Source organism: Podarcis gaigeae (assembly GCF_964106915.1).
Source record: "Podarcis gaigeae genome assembly, chromosome: 3".
NCBI classification, from domain to species: Eukaryota; Metazoa; Chordata; class Lepidosauria; order Squamata; family Lacertidae; genus Podarcis; species Podarcis gaigeae.
In genome coordinates, this window is record NC_139680.1 from 9,137,797 (window position 1) to 9,158,125 (window position 20,329).

Consider the following 20,329-nt stretch of genomic DNA (forward strand, 5'->3'; position numbering starts at 1 on the left):
AGACTTTCTTTGGATAGATGCAATATTTGGAATGAGTTTACACACTGGCAATTATACCTGCATTAGGATAATAAGAATAGACACATCTGCATATTAATATATGGTAATGTGGCAGTATTTTTTCCCTTTCTTTCATTCTCACTCACTTTGGGGTCCCCCTTCACTCTGCCATTTAAAAAATGAAATTCTCTTTTTAAAATGTATTGTTGCGCTCGCTGCTGTTGTAGTGAGAACCTACCTCTCATACAGCTGCTGATAGTTTTGTGCTTTGTTTGTGGGAAAAGAACAACTGTGGAATAATGTGCATTTGAGGATTTTGAGTTGCAGTCAGCTGAGCTGACCAGAGGGTGTGCTCCAAACTCTGCCTTGTGTGGTGTTCTGGAGCACTGTAATCTGCCTTAGATGGAGGGCAGCCTTTCTCAACAGAGAGCGAGGTTTTTCTTTTCTGGTAATCATCTCCATCTTTATCTGGGTGGAGTCTAGTGTCGAATCACAATGAGGTGGCTACAGCTAGCTTTGGGAGGACCTATGATATGCCTTACCACCAAGTATCAGGAAGTGGGCCAAAGGTGGAAAGGAGTGTCTCCTACTACTAGAGTATAGTTCATGTGTTTTGTGTCTTGTTTGTACAGCTAGTATGTGATTAGGGGGTTGAGTGGCTTTTTTATAACTTACAAATGTAGTTCCACTCGTAAGGCTTTCCTTGTTTGCAACGGGTTGCTCCCCAGCTGTGAAAACAACAATGATGCTCTGTCATTTTGGGTCCCCATCAATATAATTTCAGTTTCCTTCCCCTGGGAGTCTGCTGTACAGGAGTTCCTGTTTGAACAACTGAAATACAAAGTATTAATTTAAGAAAGCTAGGGGTGGAGGTTTCAAATCAGTCCCAAATATTTTGACTTTTTCCAGATCTCTAAAATCATTAAAGGGACCCTTGACCATTAGGTCCAGTTGTGACCGACTTTGGGGTTGCGGCGCTCATCTCGCTTTATTGGCCAAGGGAGCCGGCGTACAGCTTCCAGGTCATGTGCCCAGCATGACTAAGCCACTTCTGGCAAACCAGAGCAGCACACAGAAATGCCGTTTACCTTCCCGCCAGAGCAGTACCTATTTATCTACTTGCACTTTGACGTGCTTTCGAACTGCTAGGTTGGCAGGAGCAGGGACCGAGCAATGGGAGCTCACCCCGTCGCGGGGATTTAGATTGCCGACCTTCTGATCGGCAAGTCCTAGGCTCTGTGGTTTAACCCTCAGCACCACCCGCGTCCCCTAAAATCATTACTTTGCATAAAAGCAGGGAGAGATGTCCCTTAGGCTATCTTACGCATCCATGCAGGTTTTTAAGTAACAACTCACCTATAGCAAGGAAGACTTGCCTCAAGGCCAACAGGAGGGGATTTCTCTGTAAAATGGGGTTTCTTTTTTTCCACCACAGTTTCAGATCTGCAGTTTCCCATATGGCTGAAGAGGTGAGATCATTCTGTCCAATAGGTGAGATCATTCTGCCAGAACATCAGGTTCAGCAGAATATTAATTTTGTGGTCTCTGTCCACAACTGGGAAGGTGATAGGAATAGAGCAGGGACTGGATATTCATCTCAAACCTAACTCCCAGAATAAATTGCCATCTGTGATGATACTATCAGAGTTGGCTTTTATTCACAAGTTTCTAATCTGCAGTGCTCTTGGCTCAACAGACTCTGTGGGATACTTGCTAGTGACATTGAAATAATGCAGAGATCCCTTGTCATGTGACACTGATCAATTTGCATGTCAGGGCTGCTGAATCCCCTGCAAAGCAGTTTATGGCTTACGGCTGTCACCATTTCAGCCATGGGTGGCTGTGTGGGCAGGTTCACTGCAAGGTTCATTGTGGAGCCTTCTCCATGATTTGCATTTCCCACATCTGAAGGCAGCCCTGTTCAGGGAAGTTTTTAATATGTGACATTTCAGTGTATCTTTTATCTTTGTTGGAAGCCACCCAGAGTGGCTGGGGAAACCCAACCAGATGGGCGGGGTACAAATAATAAATTATTATTATTATTATTATTATTATTATTATTATTATTATTATTATGTTACCTTGCATTGATGCTCACAAGACACCTGCAAACCGAAGACATCATCAGTGTGGCAAAAACTGTTCATACTTAGTTTGCACACATTTGAGTTTGTTTTTGTTTTTTTTCCAAAAAAATTATTAAGTTTCACAAAATTATACACAAACAAAACACGCAAACAAACAAACATAAATCATAACCTCATTAAAATTATACTTATTAACATTGTTAAGTGACTTCCTCGCTTCCCCTTGGTTGAATTTCCATGCATATCCTTATAACGGCTTTCCAAATCATAATTCTTATAAACTTAACTTAGTCCATTAACATATTTTTTCAATTTGAAATTGTACATGTTAAACATCTTTTAACTTATATACATTCCTAAGCCAATCTGTTGCCTGCAAGCTATTTCCAATTAGTTAAACTTAACAAATTTAGCTAAATAATCATTAAATTTTGTCCATTCTTCCTGATACTCCTCCTCCTTCTGGTTGCAGACTCTTCTGGTTAGGTCGGCTAGCTCTGAAAAATCCATCATCTTGAGTTTGAATTGATATGAATCAGAAAGGCAATTTGTTGTAAGTAATTACAGAGCAGAACCAGCACTATAAATTCAGTATCTTCTACTCACTGCAACAGTTTGACCTTATAACCTTAAGGCTACAACAAAGGTCAGCCAGCAGTGGGTGGTGGGGCTCAATTACCCATACTGACTTGGACTATCCAACCAGTTATTTGGGTCCATCTAATGATTTGTTGTGTGGTTTTTATGGTGTATATGGTTTGCTTGACTTTTAAAATCTAGACATTCTGCCTCTTCAGAGTTGTATGGGTGCATGAGGAGGGAAATCTATGAGACGTGGATAACTGAATCACTTCATCTATTTTTAAAAGACTTTTTAGTACGCAGGGAAAGGGTAGGTAGACTTCCAAGCCCATTGGCTCTTACGATAATGGTTCAGATAACACAGTATAAAGTAGTAAAGCAAGTTCATGCAGGCATCTAGTGCTCTGTTGACTTCTGCTAAGCTAATAAATGGAGAAGTCTCTCCTCTTTTAACTCTGGGTGGCTAGTTTACTATAAATTCCTTTTGGCTCACAAGCAATTTGTGGTATTTTATCTCTGTAGCTACTGGCAATCCTGAGGTTGCCATTGGTGCTGTGCAGATCGCTTTGCAAAGCACCAGACAGCCACAGAAACCTGCCCAGAGTTGAATGAGGAGGAGTAGATTGGGCCGCATTCCCTGCACAAGGAAGTATCTCCTTGTTTAACGAGGGTTAAAACATTAATTACTGTAATTAACAGATTCATTAATCTGCAGATGATTACAAATTTTAAACAGAGATCACATAAGAATATAAGAAGAACCCTACTGGATTAAAACAAAGCCCTTTCTAGTCCACCCTGGTTCCCACGGTGGCTATCAGCTGCCTATGAAAAACCTACAAACAGGGCATGGGCACAACAGCACTCTTTCCTCTTATCCTGGAGGTAACATATACAGTTGTTAACATAGCAAGTAGCAGCCATATAAAGTCTTGCCCTCCAGGAATTTGCTTAATCTCCATTTATAGCCCTCTAAGTTGGTGGCCATCAACACATCTTGTGGTAGTATTCAGTACAGATAACACCAACACATCTTATTAACATTTGCATTAAGTGAGAAAGGACTTCCTTCCACCTGTCCTGAGTCTCCCATCATTCATTTCACTGGATGGTCTTGGTTTCTGGAATTATGAGAAAAGGAGAATATGTAGTTTGTAAAGGATATAGCTTGTGGTAGCTTTGACCTCAGTTCTCAGGATTATTTGGGAAAACTCATGTGCTTTAAATGTGCTTTCAATGTATGCTGTAGATAAGACAATCCACAAGATAGTGTACCCTACTACTATTGGATGCGGGTGGCGCTGTGGTCTAAACTACTGAGCCTCTTGGGCTTGCCAAGCAGAAGGTCAGCAGTTCAAATCAACTCAACAGGGTGAGCTCCCATTGTTTTGTCCCAGCTCCTGCTAACCTAGCAGTTCGAAAGCATGCCAGTGCAAGTAGATAAATAGGTACCGCTGCGGCGGGAAGATAAAGGGTGTTTCCGTTCACTCTGGTTTCTGTCACAGTGTTCTGTTGTTCCAGAAGTGGTTTAGTCGTGCTGGCCACATGACCCGGAAAGCTGTCTGTGGACAAACGCCGGCTCACCTTTGACTGGACTTAATCCATCCAGGGGTCCTTTTCTTTTACCTTTCTCTATAAGACCTTAGTCCGTCCACAAGAAAGTGTACACTACTGCTATCAGTAAGTTACAGTACTGCCATGGATATTTTGAGTTCTAAGTGCCCTTGAGTGGGCCCACCACACCTCTGTAAACAGGGAAATCTAGCCATTCAAGATGTCCACATAGCAGAGATTGTGATTTCACAAACAATATTGGGTGTGCAAGCACAGTAGCCAGAAAAAGGCAGTGTGGGCTGCAAATGCCTTGCAGATTTTGATGTGAGGTGTTCAGCATTTTGGAAAGAATACATTGAGGTGTTTGCAGAATGCCAACATACTGATTTTAAAGTTCTCATGGAGAAAATCATGCCCAGAAAAGATCCTTAAACCTTCAACTGCTCAGGAAAAAGGGTCATCACCCTCCCCAAGTTGAATTGCATTGCCCAGGACAAATGCAAATATTGTAGCCCTACTGGTAAGGACAATTATCCTGGGATCGTCTTCAGCATGATTGTCTAAAGGTTTATTTACTTCAGGAATAGGGACAGAACATGGATAGGTGCACAATCTTTTTCCCAAATGAGCCACAGGTTTAAATGTGAATCTGGACTCACAATCAATTGAGAGCAATGGAAATCATCCACATTTACATTTTGCATTTTGATTTACGGCAGCAATTCCTAATGTAAAGTCATGATAAACATTCCATGGAGTTTTTGTGGACGTCAAAAGGCAAGACATAGACAACTCTGCAGATATAAAGAGACATGATTGACAAATCCCTAGATATAACTATTCCAATATAGTGCATCTCCCACCCCCATGTCTTCAAGCCACGGCACGAAAAAGCACGAAGAGTCAGGCCTAGAGAAGTTGAACCCCATAAATTTGCAATTGTTTTAGCCACTGAATGTTGATAGTACTAGGAGAAGGAAAGGCATGCAGTGCTTATCACTTAATGAATTTAATTACTATCTGCACCTGCTCTAATTTAGCAAAGGCCTAGGAGATATTCTTAATAACTTTCAGGCATAAAGCAACTTTCATCCAATATTCTCAAGGACTTCTCCTCCAAATTTTAATTAATGAAGACTCTCTCAACATGCCAGGAGGCATGTGAATATTAATAATCTTCTGCATCCTTGATGGGTTCATGAAGGTATGGAGGTCAAGTTTATTCCCATATGGTCATACAGGTGAATCAGCAGAACTGAACAGAACTGGCTGATCTGAGAACTTGTGTTGCTTCAGCAACTACATAGACATCTAGCACTTTAAAGGGGTTACCAGCATTCCACAACCTGGTGGCTTCCAGGTATTGCTAGAGACCAACTCCCATCAGCCCTAACCAGCATGGCCAATGGTCAGGGCAGGAAATTTCAAAAATATATGCAAAGCAACAGACTGGGGAAGGCTAAGACAATCTATTTTTCATTATCTGTGAAGAAACTGGAATCTAATAGAAACCAAAAACTTGCAGCCAGAGCATTTCAATATGTAAAAGTATTGGTGCTGACCTTTCAAGCCCTAAACGACCACAGTCCAGCATCTCCACCCCCAATCGTTCAACCCAGACAACTGAGGTCCTCCTCCGAGGGTCTTCTGGTGGTTCCCTCACTGCGAGAAGTGAAGCTACAGGGAACCAGGTAGAGGGCCTTCTGGGTAGTGGCGCCTTCCCTGTGGAACACCCTCCCATCAGATGTCAAAGAGATAAAGAACTACACAACTTTTAGAAGACATCTAAAGTCATTTCTAATGTTTGATGTTTTACTATGTTTTCATATATGCTGTAAGCCGCCCAGAGTGGCTGGAGAAACTCAGCCAGATGGGTGGAGTACAAATAATAAAATTATTACTATCATTTATTAAAATTTGGCCCTATCACATGCTGTTTCTTGACCTCAGTTACCCTCTTTAGGGTTGCCAGGTCACAATGTTGCCTCCTCAGCTAAGGATGAGCAGAACCTCCTGGTTTTCTCCAATTCACATTAACCAAAAATAAATAATATCAGTGGTTGCTTCACTGACTGGTTTCTCAGGCTTCTCTCAGGGGGGCAAGGGTCTACTCATTACAAAGCAAGTCCTCTGAGAAATGCTGTGCCCTCAGAAAGACAACGCTCATTGGCCTTAACCCCCTGAGCTTGATGCATAATAGAACCAGCCAGGGCAGTTGGCCTTCTCTGTCCTGCATAAGAAGAGCCTAGTCCCAGAAGCTGAACGTGAGCACAAGAGCTGTCTCTCCTGTGGTTTCCAGCAACTGGTATTCAGAAGCATTGCTGCATTACCAGCCATTGTGGCTAGTAGCTATCAATAGCCTCTTCTCCATAAATTTGCCTACACCGCTTTTAAAGCCATGTGGGTTGGTGGGCATCCTGTAGAATCAAGTTCCATCGCTTAAATATGCACTGCTTTCTTATATCTGTCCTATCCCTCGGCTGTGTGCATTCCTTTCTTCTATGGCTTCATTGCCCCGGGTCAAGTCACATATCTACCATGATCTGATAGCTTGCAAATGTGTGAGCAACATTGTTGTAAAAGCAATGAAGTCCTTAGCATTGGTGATGGGAGAGAGGGTGTTCTTAGCTCTCTGGCACTGAGTTGTTTTGTGCCTTGTGAGATGTCTGGTGCTGTTTGGGCTACCTGTTCTAGGAATCCATTTTGATGCGCTACCCAAACTGGTGTTGAAAGCTACAGTACTGGGTAATTTAAATTAAATGTAAATACCCAGAAGAGCCATGGGATGCACTTGGCGCTGTGGGTTAAACCACAGAGCCTAGGAGTTGCCGATCAGAAGGTCGGCGGTTCGAATCCCCGCAACGGAGTGAGCTCCTGTTCCTCGGTCCCTGCTCCTGCCAACCTAGCAGTTCAAAAGCACGTCAAAGTGCAAGTAGATAAATAGGTACCGCTCCGGCGGGAAGGTAAATGGCGTTTCCGTGCGCTGCTCTGGTTCGCCAGAAGTGGCTTAGTCATGCTGGCCACATGACCCGGAAACTGTACGCCGGCTCCCTTGGTCAATAAAGCGAGATGAGCGCCGCAACCCCAGAGTCGGTCACGATTGGACCTAATGGTCAGGGGTCCCTTTACCTTTACCTTTTTTACCCAGAAGAGCCATTTATAGAAAAAAGTGGTAAATGCAGCCATTGTAGATTGCCCTCACACTTTTTGAGAATTTTGGTTGCTTGCCTAGATTTCACAAATCATGTAGTGGATTAGGAGATAACACTGTGGGCAACCCTGCAATCTCAATGGTTGCTTTCTTCTGAGGAAAGAAGCGGGATCCATTTGGACTTTGCATAATTACACAACATAAAAATACACGTAAGTGCTAGTAAAAAAGGGTTTTCCATACATCTGTATATTTATTTACTTGCTTAAAAATGCTTATCCCCTTTTTTTTGGGTGTGGGGCCTCGCAAGGCAACTAACTAAATGAATCTTAAATAAAATAAGCTATTTCAGAAAACAATTAGCAAATCATGGCACAGGAGTTAGAGGGTCAGGTAGCATCTTCCTCCCTCCCTCCTTGCAGAGCCAATTCTGCCATTCCAGTTTCCCCTGTATGTATAAGGTGGATTCAGAACTTCCCCATGTACTGCTTCTCACACCAACTGAATTGAAGACATGGGCTGGACTTGGTCTCACATAACTTGATTTCCACATGAAAGCAAGAGAAGTGTCATCTGCATACTGCCTTGATAAGCTCCACACATACCCATACATATGGCTTCTATCTCCATTTAACAGTGTGTACTTCCCATTGTGTAACAGAGGAGGTAAGCAAATCTTTTGAAAAAACAAAAACCCATTCTCACCTCCATGCCGGTGGAAGTTTGTTTTCTGCATTCTTTTAGAAGTAACTTTAAAAGCATATTATTCAAACAGGCCTTTGCAATGTGAATTTCTTCAGCCGGTACTTATTGGTGTTTTAACTGATTCTTTTATTGACCTTGCAATTTGGTATGCTGTATACCACCTTGCTTTCTTTACTTTACTTTCTTGGGCTCCATGATCACTGCAGATGGTGACAGCAGCCACGAAATTAAAAGACTCCTGCTTCTTGGGAGAAAAGCAATGACAAACCTAGGCAGCATCTTAAAAAGCAGAGACATCACCTTGCCAAAAAAGGTCCATATAGTTAAAGCTATGGTTTTCCCAGTAGTGATGTATAGAAGTGAGAGCTGGACCATAAAGAAGGCTGATCGCTGAAGAATTAATGCTTTTGAATTATGGTGCTGGAGGAGACTCTTGAGAGTCCCATGGACTGCAAGAAGATCAAACCTCTCCATTCTGAAAGGAAATCAGCCCTGAGTGCTCACTGGAAGGACAGATCCTGAAGCTGAGACTCCAATACTTTGGCCACCTCATGAGAAGAGAAGACTCCCTGGAAAAGACCCTGATGTTGGGAAAGATGGAAGGCACAAGGAGAAGGGGACGACAGAGGACGAGATGGTTGGATAGTGTTCTCGAAGCTACCAGCATGAGTTTGACCAAACTGCGGGAGGCAATGGAAGACAGGAGTGCCTGGCGTGCTCTGGTACATGGGGTCACGAAGAGTCGAACACGACTAAACAACTAAACAACAACACAATACCACCTTGTTGTATTTTAATGAAAGCGCGGTCTATAAACATTTCAATAGATAAAATTATATGCAAATACACATACACACACAGTTAACTGTTAGATTAATAGTCTAATCCGGTCTCTCCTCTACCACTCGGGTAGCTTGTATCTTTCTGTTCTCACCACCACAGCAATATCCTGCCTTGCCACATCTCTGTCAGTGTTAGCTAAAGCTGGCAGGGGATTTGCCTCTAGTCTAGACTTCAGTCTAACTGTAGTGTTAATTGTAGGTTGCAAGAGGCTGTATTCTGCATTTGCCATAGCTCTGGCCACTGACATCACTTTGATCTTTATCCTTGGAAATCACGTTCATTGAGAAAAGCTAAAACAAATTTCTCCCTCAGAGAGCTACCATCAAAGGCTGCGCTCTTTCAACTTGAACATTATCCCTGAAGCTTTGAGACTGCAATTAGAAATCAAATGCTGACTAATGTTCATCTGCTCTCAGTATCTTGCTGCAGAAATGTCAAAGCACCACAGGGCCTTACTCAGGGTACAATGCTGAATTTCATATCTACGTGCCAGGTTTAGATAGCTTTTAGAAAATGTAGGCTCTAAAAGGGAATAGCAGGAAAACATAGTATTTTATAGTTACGGTAATACTATGATCACTTGACACCGGAGGGCAAAACCATGGCATAAAAGAAATTAGCTGGCATTAGACAGGCATATTTATAACTGATGCAGTTGTTTGAAGGGGTGCCTAGAGAATTTTATTAAGGTTGCATTATCCCTGGTGTAGTGTGGATCTTGTCCTCACATCTTTCTTTTTTTAAGCTTTTTAGCATTTATTAAATTCACTCTGTAAAAAATCTGACACACATAAAACCAATGAGAGATAAAGAATGGAAAGTCACCCCACCGAAAGGAACTTTACAGTGCAAATTTAAATCCATACAATTTAATCTTGAACAGCAATTTAATCTTAATCTTGAAGTGTAATACAATGAGACTGAAGACAACACACTTGAGGTCCAGGACAAGGTAGTAAAACACTCTTAGACCTTCTGCATCCTTGGACTGATTTACATCAATAAGAGAACCAATTTTTGATGTGGTAAAAGAGATGTGTTCATCACCAATTACAATTTCAAGCTCCGGCCGGCCAACTCTGTCAGGAGGCGGCCATAATGCATCATCTTCTTTCGTGATTTCACTGTCATCGATTATCCTCTTTAGCTCTTCCATCAGACTTTCGTGTATGTAGGCTTCTTTTCTGATCATGACATCATTTTTATAATTGCTGTTATTTGCGTATCTCAGTTTCCCGTCAGGGCGGAACTCGAGAAACTTTTGGCCCAACTTCCTCTTCTGCCCAACGTAATAACGCATATTCCCCACCAGCCTGCTGAGACCTTGTCCTCACATCTTAAACATGAAGTTGAGAGTTCATTAAACCTCAGGACGTTTGGGTTCTAGAAGCCCAAAATGAAGCCCATAGCCCTCACACCACTGCAATAGTTTGCTTGTGTGGTTTTAGAAATGCCTAAGGCAAGGTAAGAGACGCGGGTGGCGCTGTGCGTTAAACCACAGAGCCTAGGACTTGCTGATCAGAAGGTCAGCGGTTCGAATCCCCACGACGGGGTGAGCTCCCATTGCTCGGTCCCTGCTCCTGCCAACCTAGCACTTTGAAAGCACCTCAAAGTGCAAATAGATAAATAGGTACCACTCTGGCGGGAAGGTAAACGGCGTTTCCGTGCGCTGCTCTGGTTCGCCAGAAGCGGCTTAGTCATGCTGGCCACATGATGACCCGGAAGCTGTACACCGGCTCCCTCGGCCAATAAAGCAAGATGAGCGGCGCAACCCCAGAGTCGGTCACGACTGGACCTAAGGGACTGGATCTTTACCTTATCAATGGCCACTAGCTACGTATAATGACTGATCTTTTCAGAGTTGGGGACAGCAATGCTTCCAAACACCAGTTGCTGGAAACCACGGGAGGGGAGAGTCCTCTTATGCACATGTGTTTCTCGCTGGTTTCCCGAAGGCATTTGGTTGGCCACTGGAAGAACAGGATGCTGGACTAGATGGGCCATTGGTCTGATCCTGCAGGCTCTTCTTATGTTCTCCACTTGTCACATTGCCACATATTTCCACCACAAGTTACTGGTAGGTCAGCTCTTTGATAATATAGCCGATCAACTGAAGTCTTGCTTTTGTAGTGTGACTGAGTGGTCTAAAGAGTTGGAGTAAGGCTTCAGCCACATACCAGTATATGGAGGCCCTAAATTTTAGGGGAAGCACCATAGCTCTGTGGTAGAGCATCTGCTTTGATCTGAGCATCTACAGTTAGGCTGGCCTGGGAATGTCCATTGAACCTCTGGAGAGACACTGCCAATGTACACAACACAGAGCTTGATGGACCAATGGTCAGACTCAAGGAAAGGTAGCTGCCTATGTCTTCTCAGTTAAAATGATGCATGTGGCAGAAAGAATTGTAGAGTTGGAAGGGACCATGAGAGTCATCTAGTCCAACCCCCTGCAATGCAGGAATCTTTCAACCAATATGGGGCTCAAACCCATGACCCTGAGATCAAGAGTCTCATGCTCTATCAACTGAGCTATCTGAGGCTATAACAACATATACATCAGAGGGGTTTTATTCAGCCCCTATTTATCATTTCCTCTTGAATGATTTGGCTTCCATTGCTTCTATGAATTTGGCTCACCAGGATTCAATAAGTGGACTGTTATGTACTGAGTTTAATGGGATCCAAAATGCAGCAGTCTGATTGGTCCTAGAACAATAGGATCCAAAATGCAGCATTCTGTTTGGTCCTAGAACAATAGGATCCAAAATGCAGCAGTCTGATTTGTCCTAGAACAATAGGATTCAGAATGCAGCAGTCTGATTGGTCCTAGAACAATGCAGCAGTATGATTGGTCCACAGGAGCCACCCAATCCAGCTCCAGGTGGAAGTGAATCCACAACCTGATTGGCCTACAGGAGAATCCCGGATTTAGCCAATCACATGCAGCCCATTGTGTAAATAATGTATATAAAGTATATTTCATGGACACAAAGCATACAATAGAAATCTGTTGGCTACCTCTGCTAAATAACGTCAATATCTGTCTATCTCGGGAGACAATGGAGGAGCATGCCTTTGAGGGTGAAGTCAAACTGTTGGAAGGTTGCAGCACCTGCTGTGGCTGTAGAGACTGTTGCAGGAGTGACATCTTCTGTTGCAGCTGGGGCAGAAGAAGGCATCTGGTTGTGCTGCTGCAAATGCACCATGGCGTTTCTTCTCCCTGCGCTCCTCCCAGCTGTCATTCCTCCTCTGGTCACTGCTATCGATATACAAACCTGACTATCTGTCAGCAAGAACTGCAGTCATCTACAAAGGATTCCCACACAGTGGGGTTGATGTTGCCAGTGTCCAGGTCACATATGCAGAAATCTTTGTAACACAGACTTGGTGCCTGGAGCCAGTTCCCTGTAGAGTGCATCCTTGGGGATCTTGCCATCTTCCATTCTGTAGACATGACCAACCCGCCGTAGATGTGGTGAGAGCCAGTGTGGTGTAGTGGTTAAGAGCAGTGGACTCATAATCTGGTGAACCATGTTCGCATCCTTGCTCCTCCACATGCAGCTGCTGGGTGACCTTGGGCCAGTCACACTTCTCTGAAGTCTCTCAGCCCCACTCACCTCACAGAGTGTTTGTTGTGGGGGAGGAAGGGAAAGGAGAATGTTAGCCGCTTTGAGACTCCTTAAGAGGAGTGAAAGGCGGGATATCAAATCCAAACTCTTCTTCTAGATGTCACTGAAACAGGAGTGCAAACATGTTGGGAATGTGGACTTGGGAGAGCACATCTTTGTACTGCCGTGTGATACCGACACAGCTCATGTGGATGGCTTTGAGGCATTGCTCCTCACATTTGTAAGTTGCCCATGACTCACTTCCATAAAGCAGCATGCTCAACACACAAGCCTAGTAGACCTTCATCTTTGCATTGGACATTAGTATCACATACTCCCATACCCTTTTGGAGATGTGAGCCATTGATGTACAGTGGTACCTCAGGTTAAGTACTTAATTTGTTCCGGAGGTCCATACTTAACCTGAAACTGTTCTTAACCTGAAGCACCACTTTAGCTAATGGGGCCTCCCACTAACGCCGCGCCACCGGAGCCCAATTTCTGTTCTCATCCTGAAGCAAAGTTCTTAACCTGAAGCAATATTTCTGGGTTAGCGGAGTCTGTAACCTGAAGCATATGTAACCTGAAGCGTATGTAACCCGAGGTACCGCTGTACTTGAGTTGCTAATACACTTGTCCAGCTCAGCTTTGATGGACAGGCTGCTCTATCAATAAATATTAGATATGAACAATTTGAGTGTAGCTACCAGCCTGACAGCAGTCACGAAATTAAAAGACTCCTTCTCCTTGGGAGAAAGGTGATGGCAAACCTAGACAGCATTTTAAAAAGCAGAGACATCACCTTGCCAACAAAGGTCCGTATAGTTAAAGCCATGGTTTTCCCAGTAGTGATGTATGGAAGTGAGAGCTGGACCATAAATAAGGCTGATCGCCGAAGAATTGATGCTTTTGAATTATGGTGCTGGAAGAGTCCCAGACTCTTGAGAGTCCCATGGACTGCAAGAAGATCAGACCTATCCATTCTTAAGGAAATCAGCCCTGAGTGCTCACTGGAAGGACAGATCCTGAAGCTGAGGCTCCAAATACTTTGGCCACCTCATGAGAAGAGAAGACTCCTTGTAAAAGAACTTGATGTTGGGAAAGATGGAGGGCACAAGGAGAAGGGGACAACAGAGGACGAGATGGTTGGACAGTGTTCTCGAAGCTACTAACATGAGTTTGACCAAACTGTGGGAGGCAGTGGAAGACAGGAGTGCCTGGCGGGCTCTGGCCCATGGGGTCATGAAGAGTCGGACACGACTAAACGACTAAACAACAACAAACCAGATGCTGCACCAACATAATTTGCTTTGCCAATTTTGGCAATCGGTATGTTTCTCGCAATGATGCACTGAGCATTTATTCTATTGCTTAACCATCCTGTATTTCTCCCGATGACGGACTCATAGTGAATCTCTGCATGTCAGATAGGCAAAGTCCATTAAGATCAATTGGGCAATCAAAAATGCAGCCTTCTTGCCTGCCGCATGCCTGCCATCGTATCTCCACCCTCAACTTTTTATTTGCTAAAAGGAACAAATGGGAAAGGGGAAGCAATTAAATTTTGTAGCTTTTAAAGCTGGCCTGTGTATATGGTAAGAAAATACCATAAATGTTTTTTGACTTTTTGCCAGTTGTTAGCAATGTGCAGCCCATGGAAATAATGTCAAGAAACCCCGTAAAGGCTTTTGTGGCCTGAATTGTAATGAATGTAGTTTGATACAAAGACTTTCTCACAACATGGCAAAGTGAATCATAAAAAACTGGACCTTGAAAGTTAATGCATTTTTTTTTTTTAACAATAGCCCAGGGACGGTTTACGTAATGAATTGTAATTAACCCACCTTCAGAATCTTTTATGAGTGTTTTGCCAATTAGCTTTGCATGCTTGCTAATGACTCATAGCCTGCGCATGTCTTTACAGAGCACACTTGTTGCTAGTCTGTTAAGTCAGCAGAAGTATGCAGCATGCTGATGTAGCTACAGGTAAGAGCCACCCGATACTAACAAACTTTAGCATTCGCCACTAAGAATGCATTTGCAAGGACTGAAAGCCCAAGGTAATTGTAATGTATAGCAACGGCAAGAGGCTTTTGGTTTCTGGAGGATTGCAAGGAATGTACTGGGCTCTGGTTGAAACATCTGTTGTTACTTAGTACTAACATATATAATATTGCTAATTGCTGAGACATCTTTGTTTTCCTTACTTAGCACTAGGGTTAGAATGGTTTTATTTTTGTGGATCATGGCTTCCTGCCATTTGCAACACAAGTTCTACTCTAAAGAAAATAATATGGCTTGCAGGCTGCCTACTTACGTGGTGTACAGGCTTTCTATTTTTAAGAAAAATTAAAGAGGATTAGTGCAGTAATGCAGAGCATACGGAATTGTTTCTTGCCGGCCTTGGATGAATATTTACAAGTGCCCAATTCCTGCCTCCCAAATACTTCAGAAGCAATTAAATGGGGAAATGCAGTCGAATGGCCTTTATATTGCATTTCCTGCTAATGTGATCTGTTGGATTAACTGATGCTAGTGAGGTACCCATAAAATTGTGCAAAACACATATTGTTCCCCCTGTTGTTGTTTAGTCGTTTAGTCGTGTCCGACTCTTCGTGACCCCATGGACCAGAGCACGCCAGGCACTCCTGTCTTCCACTGCCTCCCGCAGTTTGCTCAAACTCATGCTGGTAGCTTCGAGAACACTGTCCAACCATCTCGTCCTCTGTCGTTCCCTTCTCCTTGTGCCCTCCATCTTTCCCAACACCAGGGTCTTTTCCAGGGAGTCTTCTCTTCTCATGAGGTGGCCAAAGTATTGAAGCCTCAGCTTCATGATCTGTCCTTCCAGTGAGCACTCAGGGCTGATTTCCTTCAGAATGGAGAGGTTTGATCTTCTGGCAGTCCATGGGACTCTCAAGAGTCTCCTCCAGCACCATAATTCAAAAGCATCAATTCTTCGGTGATCAGCCTTCTTTATGGTCCAGCTTTCACTTCCATACATCACTACTGGGAAAACCATAGCTTTTCTATACGGACCTTTATTGGCAAGGTGATGTCTCTACTTTTTAAGATGCTGTCTATGTTTGTCATTGTTCCCCCTAACCCCCAATAATAGTCATGATGATAGTAGGAGGCATGGACACCAGCTTTCTTAACCTAGCAAAAAGCAGCAAAGGGGATAAATATGTTGGAAAGCTACCAACCCTTCAGCATAGGTACCTGATCTGAAGAATACCCGTTTCGCTATTTATCTGACATGGACCATTCCATTCTGGCTCCAAGTACCAGAAAAGCTGCTGACTGATCTGTGTTTGTCTTTGCCAGCACCCCTTGAAGGCATTGCTGAGGAGACACCTGATCACCCCATGTCATCTGGACTTGCCAGCCACAGATGTAATGAAATGGACAGGGTTCAAGAGCAAGTAGCCTCTTCTGTCGGTAGTGTGTGAGATATCATTGGGATAAGGTCCACTTATCAAAGAGATGCCTCAGGAGTTTCCCCAGGTTCGCCTCTCTCCCGGTGCCTGGCAACTGTAACTGTGTTACACCAAATATTATCACACTGAATGAATTGATTCTTCCCACAACATCCATGGTGTGGGGTTGGTGCTCTCAATTTGCCAGTTGTGAGGTTATCGAAAAACGGTCCTGCTTCACCCTGCAAATGGTGACTGGCAAATGTCATGCTACAACATCATAAAGGGTGTGTGTGACTGGGGGCTACTACTCAGAAGGGGATGGGGTAATCCTCATTGAGCCTTGAAGTTCATTGAGAGGGTGAATCTTAAAGTGTGTGGGATCCAAGCCAGTTAGAGCTTAATAGTTCAGAACCAGCACCTTGAATTTTGCAGAAAAGGTCATAGTGAGACTGTGCAGGTGCTGGAACATGGATGCAGTGTGTTCTCTTCTCATGAGGAGGTCATTATGCATCAAGCAAGCAAGGCCAGTCTTGCCTAAAATTCATCATCTGTAATCTAACCTCAAGATTGCAAAGCCATTAATTGCCATTGCTAGATCTGAATTGGACAAATCTCACCAGGTTCGTCTGATGAAAAGGGCTCCTTGCTCATCTCCATAACCTGTGTTTCCATGTATAATTAGGAGCACTCAACAACCACCAGTCTGAGGGAAGGTGAACACTACCTATTATGCAACTCCAAATGATGAGTCTATCTGACCATTAATGCTTCAGTCTTGACTGAGATGCTCTCTCCCTCTCTTTTGACTCGCCTACATTCAGTTTCATGGCATGATCAAACAATGGATAAGAAACCAGATTATAGGACCCAGGGGCAGGGGAGAATGAGAATGTGAGTAACAGCTATGGGTTATTTAGCATATGGTATGACACCTAAGGCTCTACCTCTGGATGTTGCCGAACAGTTTCGTATATTCATTAAACACAACTGGGGACAAGATGGCACTTTGAATAGAGAAGTCTCGGGGGACGGAAAGCCAACCACCCGTTGCTACATTTTAGATCTTCTGGTGGGTGCTGATGAGTGAAGTGTGGGATTTAACCTCTGCTAAGAGGACCTTTTTGTTGGGACGCGGGTGGCGCTGTGGGTTAAACCACAGAGCCTAGGACTTGCTGATCAGAAGGTCGGCGGTTCGAATCCCCGCGACGGGGTGAGCTCCCATTGCTCAGTCCCTGCTCCTGCCAACCTAGCAGTTCAAAAGCACATCAAAGTGCAAGTAGATAAATAGGTACCGCTCCGGCGGGAAGGTAAATGGCGTTTTCCATGCGGCTTAGTCATGCTGGCCACATGACCCGGAAGCTGTACACCGGCTCCCTCAGCCAATAAAGCGAGATGAGCGCCGCAACCCCAGAGTCGGTCACGACTGGACCTAATGGTCAAGGGTCCCTTTACCTTTTAAGAGGACCTTTAAATGTTACTTTACATAGCTGGGGCAACATTCATTCATTCATTCATTCATTCATTCATTCATGACATTTATACCTCATCTTTTATTCCAAGGAGCTCATTATGCTATGCCTGGTTCTCCAACTCCCCATTTCATCACCACTATAACCATGTGAAGTAGCTTAGGCTGGGAGTGTCTGCCTGGCCCAAGATCACCCAGTGTGCTGAGTGAGGACTTGACCCTCCTTTTCCCAGGTCCTAGTCTAAGACTCCAACCACTATTCCACACGGGCTCTGTTTCATGCTGGAATGTGGCGGAATGCTGTCTGTGCTGGTCCCAGGGGGAAGGTTACCGTTGGCGTAGTCAAAGTCCGGTCCTGGGTCACTAGCCTGGAAACAGTTCACAAGGAGCGGGGTGAGGTCCGAAGCAGGGAGCCAGGCGGGGACAGGAACACTGGAGGGTCAGGTCTGGGTCCGGGCAGGAGCAGGAACTCAACGACGTTGCTCCCACAACCTGGGACGGGGCTGACTGGCCTTTATCTTCTCTGAGGCCAGGGGCGGTCCCAGCCCCCAGGAGACCCGCCTCTCTTGGCCTTAAGGCGAGCACTCCTCCTGGGAGAAACCAGTTCCCTCCGCCTCTCTGCCCTAAGCCTCTGCAGTTCAGGAGAGGCTGGGGAGTTACTGGACCCAGGGGGAGACTCTCCTTCCTCTGGCAGGGCCGGGAGAGGCACACCTGTAGGCACTGTGTCCTTAATCACCTCTGGAGCTAGAGTGGAATCACCTGGTGCTGCTCCTGAGGCTCCGGCACAGGTGCAGGCTCTTCAGATCCAAGACCCTGCCCCAGCTCAGCTGGCCCTGGAGGCGGGGACTCCTGTGCAGGCTGGGATTCCTCCGGTTCAGCCTCTGAGTCGGATTCCCAGGCCATCACACTGTCATAGCTAGGGCCCTGTATAATATGGGGGGGGGGGCAAACAGACAGGTTTGTGGGCAGGTGTCGGACACCACCCCAGCCCCAACTTATGCATATTCATTTGATGTTTGTGGGGTGTTATTTGGTGTAGGTAAAAAGGTAAAGGACCCCTGGATAGTTAAGTCCAGTCAAAGGCGACTATGGGATGTGGGTGGAGCTGTGGTCTAAACCACTGAGCCTCTTGGGCTTGCTGATTAGAAGGTCGGTGATTCAAATCCCCGTGGCGGGGTGAGCTCCCGTTGCTCTGTCCCCGCTCCTGCCAACCGAGCAGCTCGAAAGCACACCAGTGTAAGTAGATAAATAGGTACCACTGCAGTGGAAAGGTAAACAGCGTTTCTGTGCACTTTGGCTTCTGTCACGGTGTCCCGTTGCACCAGAGGTGGTTAAGTCCTGCTGGCCACATGACCTGGAAAGCTGTCTGCAGACAAACGCCGGCTCCCTCAGCCTGAAAGCAAAGATGAGCACCGCAACCCCATAGTCTCCTTTGACTGGACTTAACTGTCCAAGGGGATAGGTGTACTGGCTTCCACCAGCAGAAACATTTAGTTGACTGTGGCCCAGAATATTTAAGTGACTGAGCTATACTAGTAGTGAGTGAAGCACAGACAAGTGAGGAGTGGGAAATCCCCCTGCCTGTTGGAAGGTTTACATCAGTGGTGAGGAACCCTTTTCAACCTTAGGGGTGAGCCGTATTCTGAATGAAGCAAAAAAATTATCTTTGTATAGTAGGCCAGTTTCTTGTAACACACACAGACACACACACACACAATACTGGTAGCTCAGTTGGTAGAGCATGAGACTCTTAATCTCAGGATTGTAGGTTGAAATCCCACGTGGGGCAGAAATTTCCTGCATTACAGGAAGTTGGACCAGATAACCCCTGTGGCTCTACAATTCTATGATTCTATCCTCCATCTAGACAACCAGGAGCCAATATCAGAGTGCAACATCTCAGCCAGGCAAAAATATTTCGGGTACAAAGCTGGGCCAAGTGAGAGTAGTCCCAAGGTCCAGACAGCAAGAAGCGGAGGGCCACATCTTCCATCACTGCTCTCTTTTTCAAGCTGTGTTCTAGCATGTATAGTTGTATGTAGGAGGGTATGAAGTTTTTCCCAGAAAGAGGTCGTTTTCTGACTAGGGCATAAGTTCCCCAGCGGAGCATGTGTCTCCAGCATAACAGCCTTGGTTCAGTCCTGGGAAAGGGGCCAGCTCAAAGAAGACTGCATGAATAGTGGCATAGCGGGTGGTGCTGGGACGCAGGTAGTGCTGTGGGTTAAACCACAGAGCCGAAAAGAAGGTCAGCAGTTCGAATCCCCGCAATGGGGTGAGATCCGGTTGCTCGGTCCCTGGCTCCTGCTAACCTAGCAGTTCGAAAGCATGACAGAGTGCAAGTAGATAAATAGGTACCACTCCAGTGGGAAGGTAAACGGCATTTCCATGCGCTGCTCTGGTTCGCCATCATGCTGGCCACATGCTGTATGCCAGCTCCCTTGGCCAATAAAGCCAGATGAGCGCCGCAACCCCAGAGTCGGTCACGACTGGACCTAATGGTCAGGTGTCCCTTTACCTTTACCTTTATGGGGGGCACAGGGGGACAAAATTTCTGGTGCTGCCTCAATACAACTGTGTACTTCCCTTGCTGGGCTCCATTGAAAACAGCTTCTCCATGCAAACCAGGAAGTGACCTCTCCAGACAATGTAATGCCTCTTCTTTTCTTATCTCTGTGGCTGCGATCTCCTGGGAGACGCAGACGCCATTAGGCAGTTGAATGGGTACTCCATCCATTTCCCTCCCTCCCTCTCACCCATCCCTCTGTGTGGGTACAATGCCAACATGCATGAAAACTGTTTCAGTAGCTGAAGAGACCAACATAGGACCAGATTCCTAACATATGCTGACTGTGTGTGTGTGTGTGTGTGTGTATTTCTCATTTAGCTTTCTACTCTATAAGGATGTCCCAAAG

At 45.0% G+C, this 20,329-nt stretch overlaps 1 pseudogene across 1 annotated transcript; it reads right to left on the reverse strand.

Annotated features, from left to right (window-relative positions):
- Positions 1 to 9,698: 9,698 nt before the first annotated feature.
- On the reverse strand, positions 9,699 to 10,171 carry LOC310841228 (protein mago nashi homolog pseudogene; annotated as a pseudogene). Its single transcript has one exon. The product of its transcript is annotated as a protein mago nashi homolog pseudogene (transcript).
- Between the last annotated feature and the right edge of the window lie 10,158 nt (positions 10,172 to 20,329).